The sequence below is a fragment of the Leucoraja erinacea genome, chromosome 22 (assembly GCF_028641065.1).
Source record: "Leucoraja erinacea ecotype New England chromosome 22, Leri_hhj_1, whole genome shotgun sequence".
NCBI lineage: Eukaryota > Metazoa > Chordata > Chondrichthyes > Rajiformes > Rajidae > Leucoraja > Leucoraja erinaceus.
The window spans coordinates 6,667,259-6,683,322 of record NC_073398.1 but is presented as its reverse complement, the minus strand read 5'-3'; positions in this window follow the sequence as shown (position 1 = coordinate 6,683,322).

The following is a 16,064-nucleotide window of genomic DNA, read 5'->3' as shown; positions in this document are numbered from 1 at the left end:
TCCATATTTAGCCAGGTTTGTTGTGGTGTAAAACGCAAACATATCCAGTCAAAGCAGGTAGGCAGAAAGATCTCAGTGTTTACATTAGGCATATGGAACTACAGACGCTGCGTTATGCCCCTGTCCCACTTAGGAAACCTGAACGGAAACCTCTGGAGACTTTACGCCCCACCCAAGGTTTCCGTGCGGTTCCCGGAGGTTGCAGGTGGTTGCTGGAGGTTGCAGGTAGTGGAAGCAGGTAGGGAGACTGACAAAAACCTCCGGGAACCTCTGGGAACCGCACAGAAACCTTGGGTGGGGCACAAAGTCTCCAGAGGTTTCCGTTCAGGTTTCCTAAGTGGGACAGGGGCATTACAAAATAAGACACAAAGTGTTTAGTTTAGTTTAGAGATACAGTGCAGAAACAGGCCCTTTGGCCCACCGAGTCCACGCCGACCAACAATCCCCCCACACTAATACTATTCTACACTAGGGACAATTTACAATTTTACCAAGCCAATGAACCTACAAACCTGTACTTCTTTGGACTGCGGGAGGAAACCGGGTCTCCCGGAGAAAACCCATGCAGGTCATGGGGAGAATGTACAAACTCCATACAGACAGCACCCGTAGTCAGGATCGAACCCGGGACTCTGGAGTTGTGAGGCAGCAACTCGACCGCTGCCCCACCGTGCTGCCCATATCCCTTAATTCCGTTAGCCCTAAAAGCTATATCTAACTCTCTCTTGAATACATCAGACAGAGGAACTGAGAGGAGGGGGTGGCGTCTTTGCCAGTGGTAGGGTGGGATGAAGTGTAGCCCAGATAACTATGGGTGCGGTGAGTTTGTAGTCGAAACACCAGTAGACTTGTGATGGAATTCAAAACAAAACCTTGTTTTGCAAACAGCACGTCTGTCTATTCACACGACCTTGGCCCCTTTTTGAATGTTAATTGACCAAAAACCTTCAGCTTAAATATAAGACACAAAGTGCTGGAGTAACTCAACGGGTCAGGCAGTATCTGTAGAGAACATGGATAGGTGGCGTTTCAGGTCGGGACCCTCTCGACTGATTGTGGTGGGGAAGGGAGGGGGAAGGGGTGGATCGGGGAGCTGGATGAGAGGTGGAGACAGGACAAAGCCTAGCAAGTGATAGGTAGATACAGTTAAGGGGGGGTGGATGTTTACAGACAGATGGTTGGACAAAGGCCAGAGATGTAAAGACAAAAGGTGTGAGATGAGTATTGAAGAGGTGTGAATTGTGAAGCTAGAGGAAGTAATAGAGGTAGAACTGGAGAGGGGTGGTGAGATGGGGTAATTGTATGTCTTGGTGAAGTGCAGAGGAGGGGAGGGGAGGGGAGGGGAGAGGGAGGGGGGGGGGGGGGGGGGGTGGGGGAAGCATTGTCAGTGTACATTCCCTAAAATTGGAGAGCTCAATATCCATATCGTAGATAGACACAAATTGCTGGAGTAACTCAGCGGGACAGGCAGCATCACTGGAGAAAAGGAAGGTGACATTTCGGGTTGAGACCCTTCTTCAGACTGAATGATATGGGAAAGGGAAACGAGAGATATAGACGATGATGTGGAGAGATACAGAACCATGAATGAAAGATATGCAAAAGATATCCATGTCATTAGGTTGCAAGTTCTCCAAGCGAAGTATGAGGTGCTGTTGATCTTCAGTTTAAGTTAGTTCACACCATCATGATAGAGACAAAGGAAGCTTGCAGACCAACTATATTTCGTGACTTGGCACATCAAGGCACATAATAAGGAGGGCATGTTGTGTACTCAAGAGACACAGCCTCCACAACATTTATTTTGGTGTGTCTGGGTTCCCTGTTCTCAGATGTTTTTAGACCATCCTTATGAATTACTCTGGCCTTGTGAAGTTGTTTGAATATCAGCGGTATGTCTTGGCAGCTACTACATGTCACTGTGTTAAATATGCAATGCTGCAAAGTTAACAGTCTGCACTTAATGCTTAGTAAAAGGGTACATGGAGGGATATTACTTATCGTCCTTACTTTGAGAAAACAATGAGTGAATTATTTAAACACTGCAGTGAAAGTGAATTACTGTGGAGTAGATAAAGTTCACATTCAAGGAAAATGACAGTAAAACTCTATTAATTTGGTATGTTCAGAACTTTGGGTGGTATTGGACCATAGACGATAGACCATATCAATGGATATGGGGGTGAAGGCAGGCACGGGTTATTGATTGGGGACGATCAGCCATGATCACGATGAATGGTGGTGCTGGCTCGAAGGGCCAAATGGCCTCCTCCTGCACCTATTTTCTATTTTCTATGTTTCTATGTTTCTAAAGCTCAGCGCCGCACGGTGGCGCAGCGGTAGAGTTGCTGCCTTACAGTGCCAGAGACCCGGGTTCGATCCTGACTACAGGTGCTGTCTGTACAGAGATTGTATGTTCTTTCCATGACCTGTATGGGTTCTCTCTAGGAGCTCCTGTTTCCTCCCACACTATAAAGACGTACAGGTTTGTAGGTTAATTGGCTTTGGTTGAAATTGTAAATTGTTCCTAATGTGTTGAATAGAGCTAGTGACCAGGGGGGGGGGGGGGGTCACTGGTCGATGCTGTCTCAGTGGGCCGAAGGGCCTGTTTCCACGCTGTACCTCTAAACTAAAATAAAGTCGTAGATAATGTCGTAGAAACTGCAGTTAACGTTTACTGCAGAAACAAGGAGCTACAGATGCTGGTTTACAAAAGAAGATTCAAGTGCTGGAGCAATTCAACGGGCTAGGCAGCATCTCTGGAGAACATGTAATTGAATCAGGCGACTGAATTATCATATCAACAACTAGATTGTGGTCCTGAGCTAATATCTACTTCATTAGAGATCCTCAGACTACCTGGTCTCGACCTGAAACGTCGCTCTATAAATGCTGCCTCACCTGCTGAGTTTCTCCAGCAGTTTTGTCTACCTATCTTTAATCAGACTTTACTGGATTTTAACCTGCACTAAACGTTATTCCATTTATCATGTATCTGTACACTGTGGACAGCTCAATTATAACCATATGCAGTATAGTCTTTCCGCTGACTGGCTAGCACACAACAAAAGATTTTCACTGTACCTCATAGTACACTTGGCAATAAACTAAACTAGAGGAAAATAAAGGTGACATTTTGGGTCCAGCCCCTTCTTCAGACCTGAAACATCACCTATCCATGTTCACCAGAGATGCTGCCTCGCCCCCTGAGTTACTTCAGCACTTTGTGTCCTTATTTGTCCTATGTTGGCTCAGTGTTTATAACATATATGAACTCAATGTACTTTTAAGTTTGGAGATACTACCAAGAAGGTCTCCAAGAAAATGTCCTTTACTCCTGAAGAGCAAAGAATTTTAGATCAACCAGGTTCAGCCTCCCAGGTTCAACATTTGTATTGGAGAAGTACTGTGCCCTCCTTAATGTTTAGGACAAAGACCCTTTATTTAATTATTTACCCCTGTACTCCACAATTTGAGATTGTAACAGAGAAAATCACATGTGGTTAAAGTGCACGTTGTCAGATTTTAATAAAGGCCATTTTTAACATATTTTGGTTTCACCATGTAGAAATTACAGCTGTGTTTATACACAGTTCCCCCATTTCAGGTCACCATAATGTTTGCGAAACATCAATGTCTTGTGAATGAGAATAGTCATGTTTAGTATTTTGCTGCATTTCCTTTGCATGTAATGACTGCTTGAAGTCTGCGATTCATGGACATCACCAGTTGCTGGGTGTCTTCTCCAGTGATCCTCTGCCAGGCCTGTATTGCAGCCATCTTTAGCTGATGCTTGTTTTAGGAGCTTGTTTTGTTTTGTTTTCTCTTCAGCATATAAAAGGCATGCTCAATTGGGTTCAGATCAGGTGAGTGACTTGGCCACTCAAGAATTGATCATTTTCTAGCTTTGAAAAACTCCTTTGTTGCTTTAGCAGTATGTTTGGGATCATTGTCTTGCTGTAGAATGAGCCAACGGCCAATGTGTTTTGAGGCATTTGTTTGAACTTGAGCAGATAGAACGTGTCAAAAACAGTTGATTTTGGTAAGCCTAAGGCTTGGCATGTCTCTAACAGTGTTATTCTTGTTTCTCGGTCTCATAATGGCTTCTTTGACTTTTATTGGCACAACTTTGAGCCTCAGAAAGACTGGAGGAAAGATTAGGTGCTGAGAGCTCTCTTATACCTGCATTAAGGAGGCAATGAAACACACCTGAGCAATTACAAACACCTGTGAAGCCATGTGTCCCAAACATTATGGTGCCCTGAAATGGGGGGACCATGTATAAACACAGCTGTAATTTCTACATGGTGAAAGCAAAATGTATAAAAATGGCTTTTATTAAAATCTGACAATGTGCATTTTAACCACTTGTGATTTTTTTTTTCTCTATTATAAATCGCAAATTGTGGAGTACAGAGGCAAATAAATAAATGATGGGTCTTTGTCTCAAACATTAGGGAGGGCACTGTATTTGAGAGATACAGCATGGGAACAGGTCCTTCAGCCCACAAGTCCATGCCAACCATCACCTGTTCACTCTAGTTCCATGTTATCCAACTTTCTCATCTACTCCCTATTCACTAGTTGTGTAGGGCTCTGGTAAGACCACATATAACCATATAACCATATAACCATATAACAATTACAGCACGGAAACAGGCCATCTCGACCCTTCTAGTCCGTGCCGAACACATAATCTCCCCTAGTCCCATATACCTGCGCTCAGACCATAACCCTCCATTCCCTTCCCATCCATATAACTATCCAATTTATTTTTAAATGATAAAAACGAACCTGCCTCCACCACCTTCACTGGAAGCTCATTCCACACAGCTACCACTCTCTGAGTAAAGAAGTTCCCCCTCATGTTACCCCTAAACTTCAGTCCCTTAATTCTCATGTCATGTCCCCTTGTTTAAATCTTCCCTACTCTCAGTGGGAAAAGCTTTTCCACGTCAACTCTGTCTATCCCTCTCATCATTTTAAAAACCTCTATCAAGTCCCCCCTTAACCTTCTGCGCTCCAAAGAATAAAGCCCTAACTTGTTCAACCTTTCTCTGTAACTTAGTTGCTGAAACCCAGGCAACATTCTAGTAAATCTCCTCTGTACTCTCTCTATTTTGTTGACATCCTTCCTATAATTAGGCGACCAAAATTGTACACCATACTCCAGAATTGGCCTCACCAATGCCTTGTACAATTTTAACATTACATCCCAACTTCTATACTCAATGCTCTGATTTATAAAGGCCAGCACACCAAAAGCTTTCTTTACCACCCTATCTACATGAGATTCCACTTTCAGGGAACTGTGCACAGTTATTCCCAGATCCCTCTGTTCACCTACATTCTTCAATTCCCTACCATTTACCATGTACGTCCTATTTTGATTTGTCCTGCCAAGATGTAGCACCTCACACTTATCAGCATTAAACTCCATCTGCCATCTTTCAGCCCACTCTTCCAACTGGCATAAATCTCTCTGTAGACTTTGAAACTCTACTTCATTACCCGCAACCCCACCTATTTTAGTATCATCTGCATACTTACTAATCCAATTTACCACACCATCATCCAGATCATTGATGTACATGACAAACAACAGTGGACCCAACACAGATCCCTGTGGCACCCCACTCGTCACTGGCCTCCAACCTGACAAACAACCATCCACCATTACTCTCTGGCATCTCCCATTCAGCCACTGTTGAATCCATCTTGCTACTCCACCATTAATACCCAACCATTGAACCTTCTTAACCAACCTTCCATGAGGAACCTTGTCAAAGGCCTTACTGAAGTCCATATACACAACATCCACTGCGTTACCCTCATCAATTTCCCGAGTAACATCTTCAAAAAATTCAAGAAGATTAGTTAAACAAGACCTTCCAGGCACAAATCCATGTTGACTGTTCTTAATCAGACCCTGTTTATCCAGATGCTTATATATATTATCTCTAAGTATTCTTTCCATTAATTTGCCCACCACTGACGTCAAACTAACAGGTCTATAATTGCTAGGTTTACTCTTAGACCCCTTTTTAAACAATGGAACAACATGCACAGTACGCCAATCCTCCGGCACTATTCCCGTTTCTAATGACATCTGGAGTATTGTGTCGTTTTGGTCTCCAAATTTGAGGAAGGACATCCTTGTGATTGAGGCAGTGCAGCGTAGGTTCACAAGATTGATCCTTGGGTTGGCGAGACTGTCTTATGAGGAAAGATTGAAAAGACTAGGCTTGTATTCACTGGAGTTTAGAAGGATGAGAGGACATCTTATTGAAACATATAAAATTATAAAAGGACTGGCCAAGCTAGCTGCAGGAAAAATGTTCCCAGTGTTGGGCGAGTCCAGAACCAGGGGCCACAGTCTTAGAATAAAGGGGAGGCCATTTAAGACTGAGGTGAGAAAAAACGTTTTCACCCAGAGAGTTGTGAATTTGGGGAACCAAATTTGAGGGCAGTGAAGGCCAAGTCACTGGATGGATTTAAAAGAGAGTTAGATAGAGCTCTAGGGGCTGTGGAATCAAGGGATATGGGGAGAAGGGAGGCATTGATTGGGGACGATCAGCCATGATCACAATGAATGGCGGTGTTGGCTCGAAGGGCCAAATGGCCTCCGCCTGCACCTATTTTCTGTTTCTATGAGTCATTTACAGAGGGCCAATTAACCTACAAACTGACACATCTTTAGAAAATGGGATGAGACCGGAGGAATTCCCACGCGGTCACAGGGAGAACGTGCAAACCCTACAGACAAACCTGGGTCTCTGGCGCTATGAGGCAGCGTCTCTACCTGCTGCACAACTGTACTACTTACTCAACCAACCTTGGAAAAGCACATCATCCTCTATTTTGTAGGCAATAGCAGTCAAGAGGCTATGAATTTCTAATAGTGCAAACGTTACAAATTATCGACACAAGGAACTGCAAATGCTGGTTGACAAAAAAAGTACCGGAGTAACACGAGCAACATCTCTGGAGAACATGGATGGTTGAAGTTTTGGGTCTGAAGAAGGAAGAAACATCGCCTGTCCATGTTCTCCAGAGATGCTGTCTGACCCGCTGAGTTACTCCTTCACTTTGTGTCTATTCTTATTGTAAATCGTTGGTTTATGTACATGGATTTCTACATTCCCAAAGCAGAATATGGATTGCAGTCACCAGTTATCCCCGACATGTCAGCTCTCAATTCCTCAAATGATTCACAGTGTGAGCTCTGACATTTCATGGAGCTACGATCCATTCTCAGTATTACTTCATGTCATTTATATGAAAGAAGAATTTACTGCATGAGGTCTTTTATAGCTGAGCACTTACATTTATGTTGTTCCCCTTGTTATGTAAGAAAATAAAACAGTATATCAAGTTTCAACTAATCATAATGAAATAAATATGACAAAATATAGCATTGTAGCCAATATAGCGTTTGAAGGCCCTGGTCCTCCACTCGCTGGAGTTTAGAAGGATGAGGGGGTAACTCATTGAAACGTACCGAATAGTGAAAGGCCTGGATTGAGTGGATGTGGAGAGGATGTTTCCACTAGTGGGAGAGTCTAGGACCAGAGGCCATAGTCTCGGAGTTAAAGGATGTACCTTCTAAAAGATCTTTCACTAATGGGTGGTGAATCTGTGGAATTCATTGCCACAGACGGCTGTGGAGGCCAAGTCAATTGATATTTTTAAGGTCGAGATTTACAGATTATTGATTAGTAAGGGTGACAGTGGTTACGGTGAGAAGGCAGGAGAATGGGGTGAGAGGGAAAGATAGATCAGCCATGATTGAATGGCGGAGTGGACTTGATGGGCCGAATAGCCTAGTTCTGCTCCAATAACTTATGAACATAATAAAACACATCTAAACGTTGAATACCTTCCAAATGGTGCACCATTTTTTCCCAAAAAAATGAAAGCCACCAATTTGTAATAATTTAGTGAATGTTTAGTTTTAGTTTTAGAGATACTGCAGGGAAAATATTCCTTTGGCCAACTGAGTCTACACCGCCCATGATCACCTATATACCAGTTCTATCCTACACACTAGGGACAATTTTGCTCCAGAAGACAATTAACCTACAAACCTGCACTTCTTTGGAGTGTGGGGGGAAATCAGAGCACCCGGAGAAAACCCACGCGGTCACGGGGAGAACATGCCAACTCCGCAAAGGCAGCACCCATAGTCTGGATCAAACCTTGCTCTGTAAGGCAGCAACTCAACCACTGTGGCAACCATTGTATCTGTATTCTATTTCTGTGCATTGTGGATGACTTGATTGTAATCATGTGTAGTCTTTTCACTGACTTAATAGGATTCAATAAAAAAGCTTTTCACTGTTCCTCGGTACATCGACAGTAGTAAAATAAAATAAAATAAACTGAACTAAACATGGAGCGTGTTGGTCTACAAAGGCTGGTTGGGATGAAAGGCCTGTTCCCGCACTCCATGAAACCATGACTTTGTACCTATTCAATAAACCACTGAGGTCCTGCATTAAGTGTTAAGTCCTCTTTAGACACAATTCACATATAGTCCAGGAAGATCCTGAGCTGATGGACTCTGTGGAAGTGAGAAGCTTGGAGTTTTGTCAATTATGCCTCCAGTGGACTTGGCATCTTGATGTGGATTCTGCCAGAGGCAATTGAAGTAAGAATTATGAAGAAGGGTCTCGACCCGCAACGTCACCCATTCCTTTCCAGAGATGCTGCCTGTCCCGCTGAGTTTTGTGTCTATCCTCGGTTTAAACCGGCATCTGCAGTTCCTCCTTACACTATAATACTGGAGACTGAATCTGGTTTTATTCACCGCTTCTTCTATGTTCTGGAGATTATTTCAGAAAATTCAAAACCGGCCGCAAGTAAAAATAGGTTGCCGTTTAACAAATCGTTAATTTTTTAGTTGAAGCCGGTTGCGATGCTAGTTGAAGGTGGTTGCCAGAGGTTGCAGGTAGTGGAAGGTAAGAAGAAGCGGAAACCACTTTCGACCATTAGGAAGACTGACAAAAACCTCCGGGAACCTCCGGGAACCGCACGGAAACCTTGGGTGGGGCGCAAAGTCTCCAGAGGTTTCCGTTCAGGTTTCCTAAGTGGGACGGGGGCATAAGACTCTACTACTCTAGTGCAGCTTTCAAATTAATGGTGGGAATAGGCTTTCTGCCCCAAGACCTATGAACTACATCGCCCGGTGCGGCCTTGACGTCGCGGAACGTACCATCGGCCTCTGGGGCTTTAACATCGGGAGCCCCGCAGTTGGACTGCTTGACCATGGAGAAGAATAAAGGACAGGGAAGTGACAACATTTTTGCCTTCCATCACAGTGAGGAGGTGTTTGGAGACTCACTGTGATGGATGTTTATGTAAATTGTGTTAATTGTGTCTTGTGTTTTTTTTGATGTTATGACTGCAGGAACAAAATTTTGTTCGAGCCATGTCTGTTTGAATGACAATAAGTGGCATTCTATTCTATTCTATGAACCTTTCAATGATCACTGCATCACAATCTCTGGGTGGTCTGAGTGGACTTTTATCAACTCTGCATTCCAGCAAGGTCGGCTCCTGCCTGCCAATTGGTGTCCTTGTAGATGCAGAACAAGCATACAGGTGACACCATCAACAGATAAGTCATGTCACGTCCCATGTAGTCTTGCCGAAGACCTTGGACACAACGACTGTCTCTATGACTTTCCCCAGACACTGCTCATTTCAACAATCTCCGCAGAAGTGTTTCATTGTAACATAAATCTGATTCATTAGCAAAGTCGAACCTGCATGAAATCATTGACTAATACACGCTGGCATGTCGCCAGCTTTCAAAGTGGAGCACATGAAGTTCACACGATGTGGCCAGGACGTGAGGGCCGGAGGGCCGGCGTTTGGTTTAGTTTAGTGTAGTTTAGAGATACAGCACTGAAACAGGCCCTTCGGCCCGCTGAATCCATGCTGAACAACAATCTCCATACATCAGCATTATCAAGGTGGGCCGAAGGGCCTGTGTCCGCGCTGTATCACTAAAGTCTAAAGGGACTGGTGGATGTGCAAGGAATGGGAGGATATGGATTAGGTCAGAGACAGGAGGTCAGAGTTGGTCTTGGCATCATATTTGGCACAGATAATGTGGACCAAAGGGCCTGTCCTTGTGCAGCACTGTTCTATGTTTTGTGCTCTATGGTCTGTTCTATGTTCTATGTTCTATGTCCTATGTTCTGTGTTCTGTGTTCGATGTCCTATGTCCTATGTTCTATGTTCTATGTTCTATGTTATGTGTTATATGTTATATGTTCTGTGTTCTATGTTCTATGTCCTATGTTCTATGTTCTATGTTCTGTGTTCTATGTCCTATGTTCTATGTTCTATGTTCTATGTTCTATGTTCTATGTCCTATGTTCTATGTTCTATGTTCTATGTCTATGTCCTATGTCCTATGTTCTATGTTCTATGTCCTATGTTCTATGTCCTATGTTCTATGTTCTATGTTCTATGTTCAATGTTCTACTATATTTTGTTCTATGTTATGTGTTATATGTTCTATGTTCCGCTCTAAGTTCTATGTTCTATGGTCCATGTTCCACTATATTCTGTTCTATTACGTGTTCTATGTTCTATGTTGTATGTTGTAAACCTGTGAAGGCAGCTGAGACTGACAAGCCATGAATCATTTGAAAGACCACTGTTGCTGTCGGTTTTAAGCATAACGGAACCCAACGTATCTGAGAGAATCTGAGAACCTCATGAATTCCACGATAAGCTCGAAATTGACGGGACTGCTCTGAAACAGCCATGGAATTTCCTTCCAGCTGCTACAATAGGTCAGCTATCAGCTCATTAGTTCAGTATAGGAGCAAAGCGGTCCTTCTACAGTTGTATAGGGCCCTAGTAAGACCACGCCTGGAGTATTGTGTGCAGTTTTGGTCCCCTAATTTGAGGAAGGTCAATATTGCTATTGAGGGAGTGCAGCGTAGGTTTACAAGGTTAATTTCCGGGATGCCGGGACTGTCATATGCTGAGAGAATGGAGCGGCTGGGCTTGTATACTCTAAAGTTTAGAAGGATGAGAGGGTATCTTATTGAAACATACAAGATTATTAAGGGTTTGGACACTCTAGAGGCAGGAAACATGTTCCCGATGTTGGGGGAGTCCAGAACCAGGGGCCACTGTTTAAGAATAAGGGGTAAGCCATTTAGAACAGAGATGCGGAAACACCTTTTCACACAGAGAATTGTGAGTGTGGAATTCTCTGCCTCAGAGGATGGTGGAGGCCGGTTCTCTGGATACTTTCAAGAGAGAGCCAGATAGGGCTCTTAAAGATAGTGGAGTCAGGGGATATGGAGAAAAGGCAGGAACGGGGTAGTGATTGGCAATGATCAACCATGATCGCATTGAATGGCGGTGCTGGCTCGAAGGGCCGAATGCCTACTCCTGCACCTATTGTCTATTGTCTATTGTCTATCCACGACTCCTTCCATTGATAAAATGCGTCTCATATCAAATAGCTGCTGTACTCATCAATCTTCATTGCAGCCCTGCTTTAATGCCCTTCGCTGATGGTGAAGCAAGAATACAGATGCCTCTGAACATTTAGCATCAGCCTTCCCATATAACATCATCACCACACATCAGATTATCGACGCACTCTACATCTGAAACGTCGCTCCTAACTTTGTTAAACATTACCCTGAAAATGATGCCTTTTGTGTCTATGATAGATAAAGAAGGCGTGTGGGTCAAGTCCAGAGTCAAGAGAGTTTATTGTCATGTGTCCCAGATAGGACAATGAAATTCTTGCTTTGCTTCAGCACAACAGAACATAGTAGGCATGAATACAGAACAGATCAGTGTGTCCATATACCATAGAATTTATATATACACACATAAATAAACAGATAAAGTGCAATAGGCTGTTCTAGTTCATAGTTTGTTTGAAGTTGTGTTTAATAGTCTGATGGCTGTGGGGAAGAAGCTGTTCCTGAATCTGAATGTTGCAGATTTCAGGCTCCTGTACCTTCTACCCGATGGCAGCGGAGAGATGAGTGTGTGGCCAGGATGGTGTGGGTCCTTGATCATGCTGCCAGCCTTTTTGAGGCAGCGACTGCGATTGATCCCCTCGATCGTAGGGAGGTCAGAGCTGATGATGGACTGGGCAGTGTTTACATCTTTTTGCAGCCTTTTCTGCTCCTGGGTGCTCAGGTTGCCGAACCAAGCCACGATGCAACCAGTCAGCATGCTCACTACTGTGCACCTGTAGAAGTTAGAGAGAGTCCTCCTTGACATACCGACTCTCCGTAATCTTCTCAGGAAGCAGAGGCGCTGATGTGCTTTCTTTACGATTGCATCAGTGTTCTGGGACAAGGAGAGATCTTCGGAAATATGCATGCCCTGGCATTTGAAGTTCTTGACCCTTTCCACCATCGACCCATTGATATAAACAGGACTGTGGGTCCCCCTCCTACCCCTTCCAAAGTTCACAATCAGTTCCGTGGTTTTGTTGGTGTTGGGAGCCAGGTTATTGCGCTGGCACCATTTGGTCAGTCGGTCGATCTCTCTTCTATACTCTGACTCGTCCCCATCAGTGATACTTCCCACAACAGTGGTGTCGTCGGCAAACTTGATGATGGAGTTCGCACTATGTCCGACTACGCAGTCATGAGTATAGAGTGAGTACAGCAGGGGGCTGAGCACGCAGCCTTGAGGTGCTCTCGTGCTGATTGTTAGCGAGGATCACACATTTCCACCAATACGAACAGACTGTGGTCTGTGGATGAGGAAGTTGAGGATCCAATTGCAGAGGGATGTGCAAAGACCCAGTTCTGAGAGCTTGGTAACCAGCTTGGAGGGGATGATTGTATTAAATGCCGAGCTGTAGTCAAGGAACAAAAGCCTGACATATCAGTTTTTGTTGTCCAAGTGGTCCAGAGCGGAGTGGAGAACCAGTGTGATCACATCTACCGTTGATCTGTTGTGGCGGTAAGCAAACTGCAGTGGGTCCAGGTTTTTGTCGAGGTAGGAGTTGATTTGCGCCATGATCAGCCTCTCAAAGCACTTCATCACCATAGATGTTAGTGCCACTGGTCAATAGTCATTGAGGCACATCACCTTACTCTTCTTGGGCACCAGTATTATTGATGCCCTTTTAAAGCAGGTGGGGACCTCAGACCTCAGAAGTGAGAGGTTGAAAATGTCCGTAAAAACTCCAGCCAGTTGGTCCGCACAGGTGTTCAAAACACGCCCGGATATACCATCAGGTCCAGGCACTTTTCGAGGGTTCACCCCTCTGAAGGATCTTCTGACGTCAGCCTCTGTGACTGTGACCGTAATGCCATCACGGCGAATGGGGGCTCGGGAAGGCACATCAAGATTTTCCCTATCAAAACGCATTTAGTTCCTCAGGAAGTGATGTTTCGCAGACATTCGAGCTGCCTCCTGATTTCGCCTTTAAGGAGGTGATAGCATTCAAACCCCGCCACAGTTGCTGAACATTGGTCTCATCCTCCAGCTTGGAGCAGAAGTCCCTTTTGGCCTTTTTGATGGCCTTACTAAGGTCGTATCTGGACTTCTTGTGGACCTCAGTATCACCAGACCTGAATGCCCGGGATCTGGTTTGCAGAAGAATACGGATCTCATGGTTCAAGTCAAGTCGTGAATTTATTGTCATGTGTCCCTGTATAGGACAATGAAATTCTTGCTTTGCTTCAGCACACAGAACACAGTAATAATAATAATAATAATCTTTATTTATATAGCACTTTTCAACAAAACCAGTATTTGAACCAAAGTGCTTTACAGAGATTGATTAAATTAATTGAACAGACCAAATGTCAATATATCCATACAAAACAAAAAAGAGAAAAAAGAAAAAAGACACAGAACAGTACACTATAGAAATCAACATGAAACGTCCCCCCCACAGCAGAATTCACTGTGAGAGAAGGCACTAAAAATATCCAGTTCTCCCCCTCATAGTCCACCCGAGGTCGGGGTTTATATGTGGCCACCTCAGCCAACTCGATGTTCTCAGGCCCTCTGCCGCGAAGCTGGATCATCGGCGTCGGGTGAACATTCTTCAGCGGCCTGGACTGAAGCGGCCGCTTCCTCCCTGAAGACTGCAATGTCCAAAGTTCTCAGGCCGCGCTGGCCGGACCTCTGACACTGGCGAACTCGGACACCAGGCCCCGCGGTGTTGAAATCCAGTGCCGCCCGCCCGCGGCTGGTCGCTCTGCAGCCGCAGCTCAGCAATGTTGCAGTCGGCGTTCCCAGTGCCCCGGAGCTTACCCGAAGGCGATCCGGTATGCCATCGCCTGCTCCTTGCTGGTGTTGGTGTCCCAGCATCTGCTCCGCCGGCGAAGCTGTAATCCCGGCAGGAAATCGTCGCTCCAGCGCTGCTCCAGCTCGATGGTAGGCCGCACAGAGAGGACGAAGAAGCGGTTCGGAAGAAAACCGCATCTCCGACCAGGTCGGACTGGGATTAAAACAGTTTCCCTCTTCCCCCCCCCCACACACACCACATAAAAGAAGACTTCCAATTAAAAGTTCCCACGGACAAGACTAAAAATAAAAATAAAAAAGGGAGAAAGGACGGACTGCAGGAGGAGCAGCCATACACAACGGCGCATCACCCCCGCAGTCCGCCATCTTGTATTATAGTGGGCATTTACTACAAAACAGATAAGTATGTCCATATACCATATAATAAATATATACACACATGAATAAATAAAATGATAATGTGCAAATAACAGATAATGGGTTATTAATAATCAGAGTTTTGTCCGAGCCAGGTTTAATAGCCTGATGGCTGTGGGGAAGTAGCTATTCCTGAACCTGGTTGTTGCAGTCTTCAGGCTCCTGTACCTTCTACCTGAAGGTAGCAGGGAGATGAGTGTGTGGCCAGGATGGTGTGGGTCTTTGATGATACTGCTAGACTTTTTGAGGCAGCGACTGTGATACATCCCCTCGAAGGAAGGAAGGACGATGATGGACTGGGCAGTGTTTACTACTTTTTGTAGTCTTTTCCTCTCCAGGGCGCTCAAATCCAGGGCATTCATCCAAGGCTTCTGATTAGGAAACACTCTGAAGGTTTTTGTTGGGATGCCGTCCTCCACACATTTCTTTATGAAATCTGTAGCGACTGGGGCATATTCATTCAGGTCTGTTGCCGAGTCCCTGAACATTGCCCAGTCTACAGACTTCAAACAGTCCAGGAGTTGTTAACAAAGAGTTGGAACAACAAGTGAGACGTTGTCCAAGCTGTCAGTAGAGTCAGCATAGTCTGGTGGCAGCCCAAATCCATCCATGGGAGTTCCCGAAGAAACCCTGGAGTAGGATTCACTGTGATTATGCCAGCCTGGACGTGGAGAATTTGTTGATTGTGGTCGATGCTCACAGCAAATGGATTGAAGCCATTCGGGTGAAACATGCAACATCAGCAGCAGCAGTGAGGGCCCTGAGACGGTTGTTTGCATCTCATGGGTTATCGGAAACAGTGGTCACAGACAACTGTATGCAGTTTGTGTCCGAGGAATTTGCCAGGTTCCCCAGCAGCAACAACATCTGCCATATCCAAACATCACCCAAACACCCGTCCAGCAACGGACTAGCCGAAAGAGGTGTACAGACGGTGAAAGCAGGTGTGTAAAAAAGGAAAGGATTGGACCTGGAACTAACGCTCCAGCAGTTCTTGTTGGCGTACAGAGTCACACCTCAAGAAATGACTGGAAAGTCACCCAGTGAACTGGTGTTCAGACGAAAGATCTGCACTAAACTGGACAGTCTGCCACCAGATCTCAGCTAAGCTGTCTGAAGGAAGCAAGCTTCAATGAAACAGGCAGCAGATCGAGGAAGCAAGGAATTAGTCTTTGAAATGAAGAATCATGTCATGGTCAAGAACTTGACTTAAGGCCCTACTTGGCTTTATGGGATGATAGAAGAAGTCATCAGTGAAGTCATGTACAAGATAAAGTTGAATGAGGGAAGAGTCGTGCGTCGTCATGTCGATCAAATAAGAGCATACTGGCCAAACGGTGACGAGCACACCGACATCCAGCCAAGAGAAGGGGGTCAACCAAGCG